This window comes from Stenella coeruleoalba (assembly GCF_951394435.1).
Source record: "Stenella coeruleoalba genome assembly, chromosome: 2".
NCBI classification, from domain to species: Eukaryota; Metazoa; Chordata; class Mammalia; order Artiodactyla; family Delphinidae; genus Stenella; species Stenella coeruleoalba.
In genome coordinates, this window is record NC_137147.1 from 179,816,027 (window position 1) to 179,834,639 (window position 18,613).

The 18,613-nt window shown below is 50.2% G+C and overlaps 1 long non-coding RNA gene across 1 annotated transcript; it reads left to right on the top strand.

Annotated features, from left to right (window-relative positions):
* Positions 1 to 697: 697 nt before the first annotated feature.
* LOC307181656 lies at positions 698 to 17,872 on the top strand. The gene is made up of 3 exons (XR_013826998.1): positions 698 to 817; positions 17,104 to 17,232; positions 17,760 to 17,872. It is a non-coding gene; the product is annotated as an uncharacterized lncRNA (long non-coding RNA).
* The last annotated feature ends 741 nt before the right edge of the window (positions 17,873 to 18,613 follow it).

Consider the following 18,613-nt stretch of genomic DNA (forward strand, 5'->3'; position numbering starts at 1 on the left):
ATTTGTTTTTGTTTTTGTTTTGTTTAATTTGCAAAAGTAAGAGATTTGAAGCAAAATCCGTTAAGACCACTGTCTCTTTTCACTCTAACTCCCCCTTGAATTGGGTGGTGTTGGGATGCCCGTGGGCATCTGGGAGAATGTTGATTTATTCTGGAAGCCACTGGAAGAAAAGACTCCCAGTTTTTGAGTCAAGTAAGTCGCCAAATAGCTATTGAATGACACTGCAGGAGCTGGCTTAAGAGCTTAAGATGGTTGAGACCTGGCTCCCGCCCTCCGGGAGATTCCAGACTCAACCGGGATGGGAAACACACATTAACGCTTACAATAAAAGTCAGAACTTGCAAAATGCCATAACAGTGTGTGATGGGTCCAAAGCAGGGAGACATGGCATTGAAAGTGTCTGTGAGTGGGTCCACTTGGGATGGACCTGGAGAGTACATTTCCCCCCGCAGAGAGTGGACTCGTGGAAATCAAGGCCCTAAAGGCAGGAGCGCCCAGGCTCTAAAGACATGGAACTGCAAAAGGAAATATGGGACCACGTTTTAGAGCAGGGGTCAGCCGATGTTCTCTGTGAAGGGATAAATCGTACTTTAGGCGTTTCAAGCCACGTGCTCTCCCTCACGATGACTCAGCTCCGCCGTCAGAGCAGGGACGCAGCTGTAAACAATATGTAAATGAGGGGTGTGGCTGCGTGCCAATAGAATTTTATCTACGCAAACAGGCAGCAGGGCCAGGGCGCCCAGCTAAGGAAACTCCAGGCCGTGAGAAGCCACTGGAAGTCTGTGAGCAGGAGAATGACATTGTAACACGGCCCGAGGTGTGTATTTGTTTTGTTTGTTTGTTTGTTTTGCGGTACGCGGGCCTCTCACCGCTGCGGCCTCTTCCGCCGCGGGGCGCAGGCTCCGGACGCGCAGGCTCAGCGGCCATGGCTCACGGGCCCAGCCGCTCCGCGGCATGTGGGATCTTCCCGGACCGGGGCACGAACCCGTGTCCCCTGCATCGGCAGGCGGACTCCCAACCACTGCGCCACCAGGGAAGCCCCAGAGGTGTGTACTTGGAAAAGAAATGTGGTTATAGGGTAATCCTTGAATCGGAGGACGTGGAATTGAGTGTGGAGATCATTGCTGAGAGGCTTTTAGCGTGTCTGGGGTCAGAGGCTGGCATTGGGGCGTTGAAAACAGGAACTAGAAGTCCAGTTTGGTAGGGCAAGGGATCTTATTGGGTGTAGAGAGAAATGGAGAGAGAGCTGGATTAAAAACGGGGCCTGGGGGACCGGGATTTAGGGAGTCTGCAGGGAAAGCTCGTGAGCGATGAGGGGCTGTGGGGTTGGACAGGCCCCTGGATGGTCTCTGCGCTCTGGGTGGAGTCGTTGGGCAGCTGGCGCCAGGTGACGGAGACCCCTTCCTGCCGCCCAAGGCCACGTGGGGCACGGCTGCCACGGGCCCCCGTGTCACCCCCAAGGCTCCGAGCAGACAGCGCCTGGCACTCCGTGAGTCTGGCCGAGCCTGGGCTCCGGGTGAGCCACGCCCTGGATCGCTGGGCCACTAGACACCTCTGAGGACAGCCAAGGCAGAGCCATTGCCGCCCCGCCAGAGGCGGGCGGAGGCTGTGCGGAGCGACCGTGGCTGCTGGGTGGGAGGGCCCGGCTGCTTTCTCATCACACGGTGCTCCAGACAAGACAAGGCTGTGTCTCTTGGAAAGCATGTGTGCGGGGTCAGGGTGAGTCCAGAGGAGGTCAGGCCTCGTGGAAACCGCAGCAGCCAGTGAGGTTACAGAGTTCCTTAGCATCCCGGGGACTCTGTGTGCGACCCAGTGGCCCGGCAGGCACACGTATTCCGGAGACTCGAACGCATTTAAAGAGAGCAGGGGGTTCTGAAAGAAAATGTGCCGTTTCACCGCGAAAATCTCGTCATTTCTCCCAGGAACGTAATATAATACCCTCCTGGAGAAATCATCTGAAGGTTGGGTTTTTGCCTGGGTCCCGTAGCAAACCCTGTCCCCGCTGCTCTGCGTGCTGAGACAATTCAGTGGAAGAGGAGCCGCCTTAGAATTTGCCACATTTGTGGTTGACAAGGAGGCACTTTACTCACTCGTTGCATGCTTTCTTGCTGAGATGCGAGCGTGAGGTTGGCAGATACTGAAAATGCTATTTTGATACTTTGCGCACTTTCTTGGGAATTTATTTTAGAAGCAGAGTAATAAGAGAAATCTTATGATGCTACCGCGTGCGGTTATTTATTTCCGAGGCAATCAATGAGGAAGTGTTAGGAAATACATTCAGAGGGATTTCAAATCTGATTCCAGTCAAGTGAGTAATCTTTCCATTTTCTTTCCATATGTTATACGATTTCTTAAAAAGCTGAAATGCTAAAGAACTAAAAGGCACTCTGGAACTCAGACCCTAACTATGGATATAAGATTGTACATTTTTTCAAGGAATGAAATGGCCTTAATTATGCTGAAACACATGTTGATAGTGAAACCAAATACTGGGCGTTGTGTTCATAGGCACAATATTTTATGTTATTTTAAAATTTTATTTTATTGAAGTATAGTTGACTTACAATGTTGTGTTCATCTCTGCTGTACGGCAAAGTGATTATATATATATGCATTCTTTTTTATATTCTTTTCCATGATGGTTTATCACAGGATACTGAATACAGTTCCCTGTGCTCTGCCGTAGGACCTTGTTGTCTATCCATCCTGTATATACTAGTTTGCATCTGCTAACCCCAAACTCCCACTCCATCCCTCCACCACCCCCCTCCCCTTTGGCAACCACCAGTCTGTTCTCTATGTCTGTGAGTCTGTTTCTGTTTTGCAGATAAGTTCATTTGTGTCATATTTTAGATTCCACATATAAATGATAGCATATGGTATTTCTCTTTCTCTTTCTGACCCGTCAATACTTTGCTTAGTATGATCATCTCTAGGTCCATCCATGTGGCTGCAAATGGCATGATTTCATTCTTTTTCATGGCTGAGTCGTATTCCATCGTATATATGCACCACATCTTCTTTATCCGTTCATGTGTCGATGGACATTTAGGTCGCTTCGGTGTAAATGAACTGTAAATAGACGATTATAAGTAGGCTACTGTAAATAGAATAGGCACAATGCTGGAAAATACAGCTGGTGATTCCAGGCCTTTGGGCAACTCTTGCGGTTTTTTCAAGGTGAAGAGTCAGCCAGCTGGGATCCAGTCCCTTCAACTTGGTCCCAGGTGGTCTAGACCAAGTACATCCCCAGTCGTTTCAGCAGTTGAGTTTCCGTTGTACTTACACACCATGGACTCTGCCTGTACTTGTTGGCAAAAGGGTTAAGAAGTGATTATGAGCAAAGGTTACGTGCGGGTCCTTTATGTTTCCTTCCCACCAGGGCCATCCAGGAGGAGAACAGACGAGTAGAGGAGCTTGCCTCGCTAAGTCAGGGAAGGGAAGAGGGGGGGAGTGAGCTTGGTCTTCTTTCAGCCCTCTTTCTGATAAGATCCTCTTCCTGGACCGTGTTAAAGGTTATTTCGGCCTTCTGGAGGACCTGATGGAAAGGGCCAGGTGGTTGGAGATTGGATCTAGAGCAGATGCTGCTTTAATATTAGTTCTCCCAATTTGGAGACCCATGGGCCTGTGGATACCTGCCCTTGAAGGCACGTCAGGAGCAAAGGTTTGGAAACCCATGGCTGCGTCCCTGTGTCTATAACCAGGTGAATGGGAGCTGGATCTCACGATCGAGTCAGCTCCTCCCGGCTCTGCTGGGGGCAGGGTGGTCAGCAAAGTTCAGGGTGAACCGGACACAAAGGCAGCTTTGTTTGCCGTTGACCTTGGTGTGGAGAAAAGTAGCTTCCCATCCACTGAGAGCTGTCACCCGCAGGCCTGCTCTGCTGATGCCGAGAGAATAACCCACCGATGCCCAGGCAAGGTGTGGCGTAGGTGAAGTTGTCTTCCTTTCTCCGCGTGTCCCTTCTGATGCCCTTCCAGATACACTCTTCTTTTTTCTGGGACCCATGGACCGCCTGTTCTTGACCACCCCTTTCCCATCCCCGCCACCAGCTTCCTTCAGAGCTTAACCTCAGGCAAGAATCCGTACATCATCGAAAATCTCGTGGGACGTTTTCCACAGGCATCTTTTCCTCTTGGCAGAGGCCTTGGCTCAGATGGTAGAATTAAAGATTTCGTTTCCTGTTTGAGGTTTCAGGCAGCAAACTGGCAGAGGAGGACATATGAGGAACACGTCTGCACACAGATGGCCACCCAGGTTTGGCCCCAGTGAATCCACACCCTGCGCACACACGCTTGGCAATATCTGGAGACACAAGATCACAAGACAGAAACACGCTGATTCTTAGAAAAGAAATTTGGATGCAAAAATCTAGTTCATCTGTGCAGCTTTCGGTGAATTACATGGTTTGGACCACAGTGCATGACCTTAAGGAATTGAAGGCAAATGGAGATAATCCCCAAGTCACTCTCAACAGAGAGGAGGTATCTGTCTCTCTGTGGATCACAGACGCCTCCAGACACACCCCCTGGTTTTCCTCCAGTTCTGGTTTGGCCTACTTTCCCAGCCCCAGTTGACACCGCTCTGGTGGCTGTAGCCTGAGAAAGGAAGTGACCCTCTGAGATGAGAGGGTTCCCCGGTGACATCCATCCAGCTGGCCACAGTGGGGGCTTGTCTGGGGCCCACACAGGCGGGCTGTCGGAATGTGCCAAGATCAGCAATGATAAGGTCTTTGCACAGAATTCCTTCATCGTGAGGGGCAAAAAGGCTGGACTGAGTGACATATCTGAACCCAGCCCTTACTTCTAACCTCTTTGGCCAGTGGAACCAAACTACACTCAGAGAATAGTCTGGTTCAAGAGACAAAAGAAGAAATAAAAAGAAGCGGAAAGCCAAGGTCATGGCTGGAAAACTTCGCGTATTTTGCAAATCAGACCAAAGCAGCTCTATCAGCTAAAAGGTCAAACATCTTATAGATAACTTCCAAATGGCTTTGATGCTGGAAAGTGGCTCCTGCCAGAAAGCTCCACTGGGACCTATGAGCGACGGCTTTTTTTTTTTTTTTTAATCTATTTAGCCCTGCACACTCCCGGACTTTATCCTTATTCTCTTCTAATTGGTCTTGATGCCAAGCTCAGGGACCTAATGAAGTTAGCCAGAGCAACTCTGAAGGGAAAGAAGAAAACCAACTTGTGTTTGGCATTTGGTGAAATACCTGCGCTAATTGGATACGGAGCTCCGGACCTGGTGTTGCCGGATCTTCCCACAATGGCTCTGTAGCTGGGAGGTGGAAATTCCCATCTGATGCCCACGGGGGCTCCTTGGGCTCCCCCAGAACACATGGTGAAGGCTTGAATCTAGTGGCCTCAGAGAGGTGACTCTCCACCTGCATCTCAAACTGTCCCTACTTGATTAGCTTCAAGAAACACACGACCGTCCTGCCTTTGGAAGGAGAAGTATTTGATGGGGCTGGAAAAGTGGGGAAAGGTTTCTGCTCACTTAGGGAGATGGGCTGTGCTTTCTGACGTTTATTGTTACAGAGAGCAGGGTAATGACCCCTCGGGCTGGAGGACCACCCAGGCTGCCCAGGGATGCTTGCTGACACTCCTCGACTAGTTCTGTCGTCACAGGGACCCTCCACCAACTTGTTCTAGAAGCTGACTGTCCTGACTTGATATTCTCAGTCTCCACACTGGTGCCCTGGACCATTTGTTGTAGCTCGGATTCTCTGTGCGTGCATTAAAAAAAAAAAAAGCCACCTTGCCTTCTGTTAGTGCCCTGCTGTAGGAAACAAGGGCTGGGAAAGTTGGAGGAGTTGAAGAGTGGCTTTAACTTTCACAACAGATGTTTTTGCGTTTATTTTCCCCCGGGGAGGAGAGGAAATGCACATTGTTCATTTGAGCAATTTCCATCCTTTTGGATGGCCCCTATCCCCTCGCTGTGAAGTGTGCGTGGCTTCTCAACCAAATTGTATGGGATCATCTTTCTGAAGGGAGAAAACCTAGTTTGCATACTTCAGATTAGAGGGCTGCGTTAAAGTGTGTGGAAACCAGAGACTCACACCGTCCCCAGTCACAGCCGACTCGGGCCCTTAGGGAGGGTGATGCTTGACGCTTAGCGGTGGTGGCAGGAGATCTAATGACGCTTGAAAAAAAAAAAAGCGTATAGCTCATTACACAATGTTTTGGAATTCTCAGTCTTTCTGAAGTTTTCAGATCTTCCTTATGCAGGTATACCAGGGATGAAACTTTCAAAGCCCCCCTCTGCACACAGGCTGTGCTCAGGCCAGCTCCCTCGCTCGTATCAAGAAAGGGGAAGGAATCCGAATGGGGTTTTCTTTTCCTCAGCATGAAGCTACCTCTGCGGCCAAACAGCTGGCGCTCGCTTCCTCAGCAAGTTCAGTTTTCCCTGGAACTCCGAGGCCAGCAGAAAACTCCGGAAACTGAAACCATGAAACCTCCAGGGTTCCCAGAGGAAACTGGACCACCCCAAACCTTTCTAAAACGGGTGATCACCGACCCAATTACAACTCAGGAAAATGGTCTCCGTGGGAATGAGTTTTCTGAGGTCTCAGAACGCTTTCCCTGCACTGAGAACATTTGGACTCAAGGTCTTGGGTTTGCATCTGGAACGGGAAGAATGCCTGGTGCCATTCTCTCCTCAGGAGGTCAGAGCACAGTGGCCCACGACGGGCCCTGCGGGCTCCAGGGCAGGCGGCAAGGCAGGGCGCGCTCCCCACTCCTGTACCAGCTGCTAACCGTGCTCCATCCCATGACTCTCTGCAGCCACTCCAGCTGGACAGCCACGTCACCAGCGTTCACCGCTGGGCTGGCCTTCCAGAAGCTCAATCCCATGGACTCTCGATGACAGGGATTTTCAGTGTTTAGCTAGTCAAGTTTCACTGTTTTTCTCCGGTGGATAAAAAGCCCTGACTTCCTTTGTTTCTAATTAAAGGCAGATGGGCAGCGGATTGACCTGCTCCTTCATTTTCCCTCCGTGTGAGAGTATGGCCGAGGGCAGCCCACTTTGCCTGTCACCAATCTGTCAGGCACTTTTAAACAAGTCACCTGGTCTCTCTGCAACGCGAGAGGAACACACACTTCTCGGTTGGGGTGCTGGGCTCTTTCCCTGCTGAGTGATGTTCAGCGCTCATAAAAGTGCCCTCGAAGCAAAGCCCTGGGTTGTCCAAATGCCCGTCCGTCACCATAAGCAGATTTATCCCATAACACTTCAGGTCTTTAGAACTAAATGGAATAACTGCAAAAAATCTCTTTGGAATAAAAGGGAGAAGCCTCAAGTAAGAGCCTGAGCCGCGCGGTGAGTTAATGAGCCCCCGGGAGCGCAGTCTTTTCCTACTTGGCAAAAGCTTTAACTCTGCTGGTGCAAGAAGCACAGCCTAGTAACACGTTTCTGGGCCACCAGACGGCAAGCTATTTGCTCGTCACTCTGCCTTTTCCCCCCGAAATACGCATCAACGCAAGTCATCGTTCTTGTACCGCAGCTGTGGTTGATGCCGGGTCTATCTTTCCAAATGAATCGGTGTTTAGTGAACATAAACGATGGGTTTCAGAGCTATGGGCCGGGAATGATATAACTGGAGAAGGAGTTCGCGTTTCCCGAGCATGTCCTCTGTGCTGGATACCGTGCTGACTGCTCGAGGGTCAGCTCCCGAAATGCACACAAACCCGTGGAGCAGGTGACTCGGCGTCTCCACGAACCTGGACCGCGTGACCTCAGGCTGCAGCCTTCACACACACTACCTGTCTCCAGGCGTCTTCAGCTAGTCCGATGGAGGGGACCTGCCCACGTTAGAAATCTGCTTCACTGGCTGTTCATCGACCCAGAATCCAGCGGTCGCTTAGGAAGTACTAATTCCCTCTCCCGTTCTTTCCCGTCAATCCTATCTTACAGCTGTCAAGGAGGATGTATTTGGAAGAAAGGCTCTTCTCCGGGTCGGGAAGGAGTAAGAGAACAATCTGTTTAAGAAGATCTTTTCCTCTACTTGGGGATTTAAAGAGTAGGGCCTTGTCAGTTACATCTCCACGAAGCTGGGGAGAAAATGGAGTGCCTCGCTTGAGGCAAATCAAAAAAATAAAGAACTGAAAAGTAAGAGGGTAGAGCCTTTCCGTGTTTATAAAATGTGTGCGCTCCAAAATGTTGATGGCAGTTGCCCTAGGGATTCCGGTAACGATCCTTATCAGAGTCTAAGAAACTGAGTCACCCCCCTCAGCATGACTCACCAGCAATGTGCTCAGAGCGTCTCAGGTTTCACACACTTGGTTGGAAAAGAGCTCATCCACCTGCTGCTAAGAGAAGCCCCCTGAAGTGGTTCCCTGGGGACGCAGGGGTGACTATGTTGCTCTGCCTTCCTGGGAGTGGCTTTTTGCTCTTCTCTTCAGGAAGGAGTTCAGAAGCCAAGAGGAAGTCCTTTTTCTGCCCTAGAACACACTGAATCAGGACTGAAACCTATTACCATTCCAGTCCCTCGGACCCATGTTCCCTGGATGAAACTATGCCAACGGTCAGCGGACGGGCTCCACGGCTGGAAGGGCGGAGGGGAGAGGTGTTGGCAGGGAGGGGCTAGAAAAGGGACTCCTGCACCGTCACACACCGGGCTTGGCCAGGTCCTTTGCAGGTCAGCACCGAGAAGTTGTTGCTCTGGGTTTTGGCCATCACTCACGTCCGCCAACCTGGGACACATGTGGCTTTATCAGGGTACACGCTGTGTTTTTCACGGCCTTGCTGATGGCTCTACATACTCAGAAGACCCTGAAAACCAAGAGCTGGCCGCCCGCTATGAGAACTGCCCCAAATCCCAGTTTCCACTGAAGGAGATTAAAGCAAAGAGCTGTTCAGGGGCTGTGTGTGTGTGTGCGCGCGCGCTCTTTTGTTTTTTCAAACTGGTTAGCACTGTTCAAAGCGTCTGTAGGAGGCTTTTTGCTGGGAGCGCTGGCCCTGCAGACCGCACACGGCCACTGCACCACATCCTGCCCGTCTTTCCCAGCTCCCGGAGCCAAGCTGGGAAGTCTCTCACGACCCTGAGGCTTGGCCTGAAATTGCTACAGCTGCCTTTCCTGGGGCCTGCAAAGCACACTGATCCCTGAGCCGGGGCTGCTCTGCTCGCCTATTCTTAGCCTCGCGCCACAGACCTCTCTGAGGGCTCAGGACGTGTTTCCATCGGGGCCGCACCCGGAGGAGACCCGTGTGCTGCCAGGTCTGTGGGACACCTGCACGGGGATCCCAGCAGCAGTTCGGTGTGGTTTGTTTCAACGGCCAAAAGAAGAGAAATGAACGCCCGCCGCCGGCTCCCTCCCTGTGTCCCGAGAACAAGGGGCTGAGTTTTCTCTTCCAGCTGAGCTGAGGCCCTGGAGGGCGGCTGCGGGTGGACCGTGGTCACGCCGCAGTGCCCGAGGGGCAGGAATGGCACACGCGGGACAGCCACTCACGGAGCAACGGGTCAGGCTTCGGCGCGGAGCTGCCTCCCGGCCTGCCCTCCGTGCACGCCCCCGATCTGACCGTGCGCCACGGGCTCTGCAGAGCGGTGCTCCTGGCTTCTCCGCTCTGCGTCCTCAAGCCCCCGGGCAGACGCCACCACAGGCTCCATCACCTTGGAACGGTTGCTCTGTGGCTGTCACCCTCACCCGACGGGGCGACTTGAGGGACAGGAAACCACGTCTGTTCACTTTATCTGCATGTGTGCCTGGTGGTCCATGTATGAGGGGAGGGGGTGTGGCCATGAGGAAGGAGGCGTGGTTTGGGGTCGGCTTCCGAGGCACCGCCTGTGACACCCCCCCCCCCCACCGCAGGGAAAGCCGAGCAAATGAACCCACGGATGACGCGCTGCGAGAGGATGTGATGATTGAAGGTCAAAACCCAGCAAATCGCCACAGTTAGCAAACATACAGCAGCTGACTCTGGTTTTACTTGTACTTTTCCAGCTTATTTGAGTTTAAGTAAGACTCTCTGGAGTGACTGCGTTCATCCATTCAGGAGACCTACGGACCCTGAGCCCTGGCTGGCCGGCCCAGGCTCTACATACGCAGCCTTACGTTGTAAAACGGTGAACGCACCATCTCTGACTCGTCCCCAGTGTCAGCCGTATTCAGGCCAGAACGTCATGTCCAAAATAATCAGGCGTGACGCTCGCAATGAGAAACAACGCTCAGCCGTTCACGAGCTGAGGCAGACCGTTGCCGGTCACTCAAGAGCGACGGTCCAGCAGCGACCGTGCGGTGTTCGGACCGGAGCTTGGCCACACTGGCTGCTGCACGGGGCAGAGCGGGAGGGCGGTGCCCGGCCCGGCGGGGCTGCGACCCTTCCGAGGCCTGCTTTGCGCCCAGGCCTTTAACTGTCCCCGCCCCCCCACCCCACCCCGCGCTCGGAAGCTGCTGTCAGAGCCCGGCTCACCCTCTCTGTTTACCTTCCTCGGTGGCGGGGCCTCCCTGCCCAGCACCTCCTCTGAGCTTTGACACTTCCCTAAATGCCACTTTTCTGACCTCTTCGGCGTCTCCATGTTCCTCAGCCCACAGAGCCAGGTGCCCTGGGTCCCCACGCCACTGAGAAGGGGGCTGAGACAGTCATGAGGTGTAACCTCGGAGCCAACCCCAGAAGGCGGGCTTTCGGAGCCAGGGAAGAGGTCAGGGGACCAGGTAAGCTCAGCACAAAGGGGTGCTCCCGGCCAGGGACAGACTACAGCAGAGATGCCCCAGCCAGAGTCGGCATGAGAGCAGATGGCTGGTGCAGGCCCGACCCCGTGCCTGGGAAGAGGCCCTCGGGAGCCCGTGTTACCCCTGGCCCAGGGCAGCTCCTGACATCTTGGGCCAAGAGGGGCTTGCGGACCTACTGCCCCACGAAAAGGAGCTGATTTCTACAGAGTTCTGGAAAGATCACTAGACCAGTGGTTCACCACCCAAGGGTGTAATCAGAACTATCGTAGGAGTCTTGTTTTTTCATAATCCACACGCCAGGGCCTCTCTCTGGACCTGGCAAATCCAAATCTCGGACGAGTCTGGGGTGAGAAGAGCAGACACATGTGACTGCCCAGGTGACTCGGATGCAACACCTGCCCCAAGGGGGACGCCTTCCCAGCCGGGCAGTTTTGAGGCCAGAGACCATGCCTTTTCGAGGTTTTTAAAATTTACTGAAGTATAGTAGGTTTACAATGTTGTGTTCATTTCTGCTGTACAGCAAAGTGATTCAGTTATACACATGTATGTATTCTTTTTCATGTTCTTTTCCATTATGCTTTATCACAGGATATTGAATATAGTTCCCTGTGCTCTACAGTAGGACCTTGTTGTTTATCCATCCTGTACATAATAGTTTGCAGCTGCTCATCCCAAACTCCCACTCCTTCCCTCTCCCACCTTCCCTCCCCCTGACAACCACAAGTCTGTTCTCTATGTCTGTGAGGTTGTTTCTCTTTCATAGATAAGTTCATTTGTGTCATATTTTAGATTCCACATATAAGTGATATCATATATTTGTCTTTCTTTGACTTACTTCACTTAGTATGATATTCTCTAGGTCCATCCACGTTGCTGCAAAATGGCATTATTTTGTTCTTTTTTTATGGCTGAGTAGTATTCCATTGTATACATGTACCACATCTTCTTTATCCATTCGTCTGTCGATGGACATTTAGGTTGCTTCCATGTCTTGGCTGTTGTGAATAGTGCTGCTGTGAACATAGGGGTGCACGTATCTTTCAGAATTAGAGTTTTGATGGGTAAGTGCCGAGGAGTGGGATTGCTGGATCATACGGCAGCTCTATTTTTAGTTCAGAGACCATGCCTTTTCACCTTGTACTTAGTACAGTTCCTCCCACGTAACAGACCTAAAATTGTCTTTGTTGATTGATCGAATGAATGAATATGTGAATAAATGAATAAACACTGCCAGTGACCGAAAGAATTATTGATGATGCCAACACATCAGCGAAAGAATAGAGTTTCCCACGGTGGCTTTTAGCCCCAGCTGTAAGTCAGTCACCAGTTCCCCACTCGGAACAACAGCTAAATATGACGACATGGACGTGGATCTTAGGGGCTTGTGTGGTTCGGCAGTATACAGTGTTGCTGCAGGAAACGAGGATTTGTATGAACGTCGCAGAAGAGGGCATACAATGAAAGAGGGCACTCCACTTAGCTCACAATTAATCGTATCATCTGAGGTTTCATTCTGGCTCTGGAAACAATGGGAACCGTAATTACATGTCTAAAGCCCCAAATGGAATCCCACAAGTGTTTGACAAGGAGAACAGAAGGATGATGGAGTGCTTCACCCATCAGCCTGACCACAGGGCAGCCCTGGTGAGTCACGCTTTCAGGCCGCGGTAGGATTTCTCATTACCCTCCATTCTTCTCCCTGAGTATATTGAGCTCATAGCTGTGTGATGGATGTGACTCTGTTTGTGAATCCAGGCTGGCCTGCTGTCTTCCTGGATCTGACCCCTATGGAAGAGCCATGTAAATTAGCATGGGCCTTGGGCCAGGAAAAATGAATCCAGGCCTCAATGCAATCAAGTAAGAGGTGTCAAAGGGCAAACAGAGAGGGAAGTGTGACTGGGGACAGGGATGCCCTCTTTGACAGGTTTCGCTACTTACCACCTGGTGATCATTTTTTGTTTCTGTTTTTGTCACTAGAAAAGTCGCAAAATGTAAGAGGAGCTGATGGAAGTTTTTCCAAATCTGTATGGGATGAGAAAAGAGTTCTTGCTGAAAGTGGGATTAAGGCATTCAGGGAGGACTTCCCTGGCGTCAGGTCTGAGTGGGCCTACAGGCCGGGACCCCTCGCCTTGACCTCAGCACCCAGGCCATGCCTGGACAGCGCTCGCCACACTGGGTTGTTTATTCACGTGTTTTGTGGTGTTCGTCTGTCTCCCCCGTTGGACTGAGTTCCCAGGAGGCTGAGAATCACGTCTGTCTTGCCCACCTCTGACCCCAGTAAGTGGCACAGGCGTTGCAGGAATGCACAGAGATGCCAGATGCTACCCAGCCTCCCTCTAACGAGAGCAGGCTCCAGGGTTGGCCGTGCCCACGGTTCGCTGTGCGCCTGTCCTTCACAGAACCCCCTGCTGGCTGGCAGCTCTCACGTCCTGCTTGGGCGTGGGATGCCTTGAACACTCATCAGGTTTTCTTCTAGCTGCCCTGGCGAGCTGCCTGGTGAAACACCACCCAGAGAAACGGAGACAGAACGTAAGGAGCCCTGGCAAACTGGAGAAGGGAAGGCAGGGGCTGGGGCGAAGGGTGGGCTGGACCCAGAGAGTAGCAGGTCGCAAGAGAGCTGGGGGCCCAGAGGGGCTGGAGGTGGAGGGCAAGGCCACGTGGAGGGCAAGGAATCAGTGTAGGCTGAGCACGCTGGGGTGGAGACCCAGGTGCAGCAGCTCCCCGTGTCACAGGACCCCACTTCTCCGCCTGCAGAGCCCGTGCTGAGAGCAGTAACAGTAACTGGCGTCCACTGAACTCTCACTCTGTGTCCTCCACAGACTCTCCCCGTGGGAGTGACCGACCCAGGCTGGGGACGGGAAATTGTCAGAGCTTAGAGGTCACAGAGGTGAGGCTTTGACATCCGGGATGGTATCGTCGTTCGGGAACTAGCAGTGTCCCAAGTCTCTGTCAGTCGGTCCCCCTCCCCTGAGGTGTGATTGTGTGTCACCGCGGAACACCTGTGACAGCACGCGAGGAACAGTGGCAGAATGGCGTCCCAAACACACGGCCTTGCGATATCCCAGGGACCCCAACACAGCGCTCACGGGTTGAGGTGGATCAGAGCCTGCCGTCTAGACTGACGGCCACACAGACACGAAGACCTCCTCCCCCGCAAGGAAATGTAAATGATAGAATTAGCGAGTTACGACCGTCTGTAGGGAGAGAACAGCACAGGCAGCCAGCAGTGTCCTGGACGAGGTGCGTCAGAGGGGCCGCTGCCTGGGAACACGCCCTCGAAGGGTGGCGGCCTCTGAGCCTCGCCATTCTGTTGGAAGCTCTTCCTTGGAGGACAAGGATGTGTCACAAGGAAGGGGCCGGGCCAGGATGCAGGTGGACGGGCAGAAGCAGGAAGACGCGGGAGGGGAACCGTCTTCCCCTCCAGCAGTCGCAGTAATAGTGATGATGATAATAAACATTCAGATGCTATCTGCAGAGTGCATCTAAAGGTGCAGTTTAACCTATAGGATGATCATGCTGGGAGCTGTTCTTTGCCTTGAGATAAGCACATTGCTTTAGTGACCCATCCGAGACCACAAAGCCAATAAGTAGCGGAGAGAGAACTCAGTACCACCGGCGTAACGTCCACCACGTGGTGACCGAGTTAATCTCGCCGGGGAATGGGATTTGGATACAAGGGCAGACCTGACGCTGTGCCCATCATCCCAGCCAGGCCCTCTCCTTCCTACCACCGGTCCTTGCCAAAGCATCTTCCTTGCTGACTCCCAGGAGAGGTAATTCTCTGTCTGGCTGTACCTTTCCAATTTATAATTCTACGTAATTTAAAATCTTTCCAATGATGGATCAGTTCTTAAAGGTTAGTCACTAGTATAAGATGTGTGGCAATAAGCACCATCTGAATGTATTGGTAACTCGCTGTGCGCAGAACGGCACGTCTAGGTGCTGGGATGGATAGAGCAATGAAATGGGCCTCAGAATATGACTGTTCATTACAACAAAAAGATGTCATTTCAAGTTCCTGAGAGAAAAGATGGACTTTATAATAAACGATGATAGAATAACTTGTCTGTTAAAAGAAGATTCAGTTGGCTCTTTGCTGCTTACCATCAACATATAGATGCATCAGATATAAAAATACAAAGCCACAAATGTCCTGGATAAAAGCATAGATGACTATTTTTATCATCTTGGAATGAGGGACTTTTTCATCCCAACATTATATTGATACAGCACATAATTTTAAATTTCATACAGCAGAAAATTACAAATAACATTTAAAGAGAAATAATAAACTGGGAAAAATATTTGCAAACTGTATAACAGACTAAGAGTTAATATCCTTACTGATCACAGGTCTTCTACAAATCAATAAAAGGAAACAAATAGCCCAATAAAAATGGGAAAGGAAACACATTAAGCTTTTTACCAAAGAAGAAATGCCAAACATATAAAAATATACTCAACTCTTAATAATAAGTATAGTGACACAAATAACTATACTGTTGTGGGTGCGTGTGTTTACCTACCAAGTACAAAGAATAAAGAGACTGAGCGAAGAATGTTGCCAGCTTGCTGGGAAATGCTTATTCTCCTGAACTGGTAGTTGGCACGTGAACTGACATAACTTCTGGAGGAAAGTTTAGTAACATATACCCAAATGTAAAATATACACACTTACCCTTAGCCCAAGAATTTCAATTCAAAGAATTCATTTATTTTTCTTGTGGTGAAAGACAGGTACTATAAAATTTACCATTTTAACCATTTAAAAATGTACAGTTCGGTGGCATTAAGTGTATTCACGTTGTTGTGCACCCATCACCTCCATCCATCTGCAGAACTTTTTTCTCTTCCTCAGTTGAAACTCTGCACCCATTAAACACGAACTCCCCATTCCCCCTGCCCCCCGCCAGCCCCTGGCAACTGTGTCCTACTTTCTGTCTCTAGGAATTTGACGACTCAAAGAATTAATCTTAAGGAGAAAATTGTCTAAGAGCAACATATACATCCACGAAAGATGGATTCATTCAAAAAACATTTCCTGAGGACCTACTGTATGCTAGGTAATAAACAAGATAGACCAGGTTACCTGATGTACGCACAAGTCGTGATCAAGAGAAGGGAGACCGTGAACAAACGTGTAAGGAATAGAGCATTGGGTTGCCATAAAGACTCTGAAGAATAGAAACAGATTTATGTGACAGTGATTTTGGGGGGTGGGTGCTTTAGATAGGGCAGTAAGAAACAATTCTCTCAAGCACTATTTATAATAGCCAACGAATCAGAAAAACTAAGCGTCCAGGCAACACCCCTGCTAAGGCGGAGAATACATCTGGCCAGATGTCAACATGTGCCAGTTCATTATAGACCGCAAGAGACTTTCTCAGAACGAACTCCCTTAATTCAGTGTGTCTTCTGTAGAGTATTTTCCTGGAGGGCAAAAGTTTCCAACATTTGGGGGTAGAAAATAATTTAGCAGGGGCGCACGCCAATGCTGCTTTATTCCGAGAAGGAATGTGTGGATGACAGTTTCAAGTGTTTGATGTCCAACCCCTCCTAAAACTGTAAACTAACAGCCAGACGGGGAAGAGGCTGATCTAAATCTTCTTTCTGTGGTTTTACGTTTGCTCTGGCAGGCTGAGCAACACGAAAAAAATTACAGTGCGTGCATGGGAAACATTCTCCCCTTTTTCTTGAGTAACTGACATGTTGGAGGGCGGGCGTGAGTTAGGGGCGATGGCGTTGCTGTGATACACGGACGATCGAAATAGCATCAAGGGCCCGGCCTATCCTGAGCCCAGGCAGGAAATTCAAGGGTAATATAACACTTCACCGTTAAGTAATGCCGTTGGAATAAAACCATGTTTGGGATGACTTCTGGCTTTCACTTGGAATTTCTGTTTCATTTGCTTCCAGAAAGAACTTTCCCCCCTAACGTGCTTAACTTGCATTTCAAAAGTTTTTGTAGCTTTATAAATAGGATGTATACGAACTGGCCTTGAATTAAAGCTGTATGTCACAGAACATGCTGAAAAACAAATCCAATCCAGGACCTCCGTGTTCACTATGGGCTCCAGGGCAGCAGCTTCAGGAAATGGAAAGCGTAAGTCACAGGTTAGAGACCTCACTCTGCTACCTATTAGCCGGGTGACCCCGGGTGGATTCTTTGACCTTGGAGCCTGTAGTAGAGGAATAACAATAGTACCCGCTCAGAAGGGTTTTGTGAGGATAAAATGCAAGAGCATGAAGGCCCGCTGCTAGCCAGCAATACAGCGCTTTCCTTCTTTCCTGGGCTTCAAAACTGAGTCGGGCATGATTGCCACAGAGTAGAAAAAGACTAAAATGGAAAATCAAAATTTATTTTTGTCTGAATAACTTGGCCGTGGTTTGCTTTTCCCTGTTGGTTTTAAGCCATATTCCTCCCGTGCTGCCTCCTAGGCTGAGTTTCTGCATGATTGAAACACCATCTTCAGTTTCAAAGGAGCTCAGATGCACTGGAGCATCTCCAGATACTCGGATGGTGCAGGAGACTCAGACCCACGGCAGGAACTGGTGAAGGATCTGCAGGTATTTAACTGGGAGAAAACGCTGAGGGGACATGGGAGTTGCCTCCAAATACCTGAAGGGTAATATCATGTGGAAGAGAAATTAGATTAAGTCCGCCTCTGGCTCCATAAGTGGAGACAGATTCTAGTTTTATGGATCGAAAACCTTAAAAAAAAATCAGATTGTCAAGGAAACATGCTATCTTTTTTTTTTTAACATCTTTATTGGAGTATAATTGCTTTACAATGGTGTGTTCGTTTCTGCTTTATAACAAAGTGAATCAGCTATACGTATACATATATCCCCATATCTCCTCCCTCTTGCGTCTCTCTCCCTCCCACCCTCCCTATCCCACCCCTCTAGGTGGTCACAAAGCACCGAGCTGATCTCCCTGTGCCATGCGGCTGCTTCCCACTAGCTATCTGTTTTACGTTTGGTAGTGTATATATGTCCATGCCTCTCTCTCACTTTGTCCCAGCTCACCCTTCCCCCTCCCCATATCCTCAAATCCATGCTCTAGTAGGTCTTTATTCCCGTCTTACCCCTAGGTTCTTCTGATGTAGGGAATTCCAGAGGGATCCTATCCTGCACTTCGTGGGAGTCCTACAGGGAATTCTGCATCAGAAAAGGCTGGGTGAGCTGCCCTTTTAAGGTTCTTTCCAGGTCAGGGAGGCTGCAATTCAGGTAGCTACATAAATGCAACATTTTGCTGCAGGAGCTTAAGGAAGAACAGCCCGGGGAGGTGTAAGGCGCACACAGGGGCACACACATTGTGCGGACGCGCGAACTTTAGCCTTCTGTAACAAAAGAACGTCATGCCACGTTAGAAAAAAAGGCCTTTAACTGCGAGAAGCGAAAACGTTCATGGTTTAGCGGATCATATTTTACAGGTTCCTGTAGACACAGGGGCCAAATGAAACCGAGCCACGGTCTTAGGCATCAAATTACACTTCACTTTTACCTTTTCCCCATGTGATTCTGACATACGTGATTAAAAATGAACCCGAACCTTTGACCTACCCATTTGGGTTAGGGTTCCCCCTCCGTTTATTTTCTCTGTTCACCTGCAAACCTTTGCTGGTCGTTTCATAGAGACTTGGTCAACTGCTTTCAACAGCTTAACATTAAAGCCACTGAGAGCATAAACAGGAAGCTGGTGTTTAGGTGGGAGTTCCTAGGAATTTTATACCACCGACCACAGAGGCCAAGAGAGAAAGGAAATAGGAAAAACAGTGTAAATACCTGGGTGACTAATGACTTAGCGCAGCTCAGCTGGCTTTTCTGAACACTTAGCAGGAAGTCCTTCCAGGGGAAACACCCTTCACATTTTTCAGGACCCCGCAAGGCACCGAAGGGCCAGATCGGGGCGTTTGCTGGTTAGCCTGCAGACTCTGCCCACGTC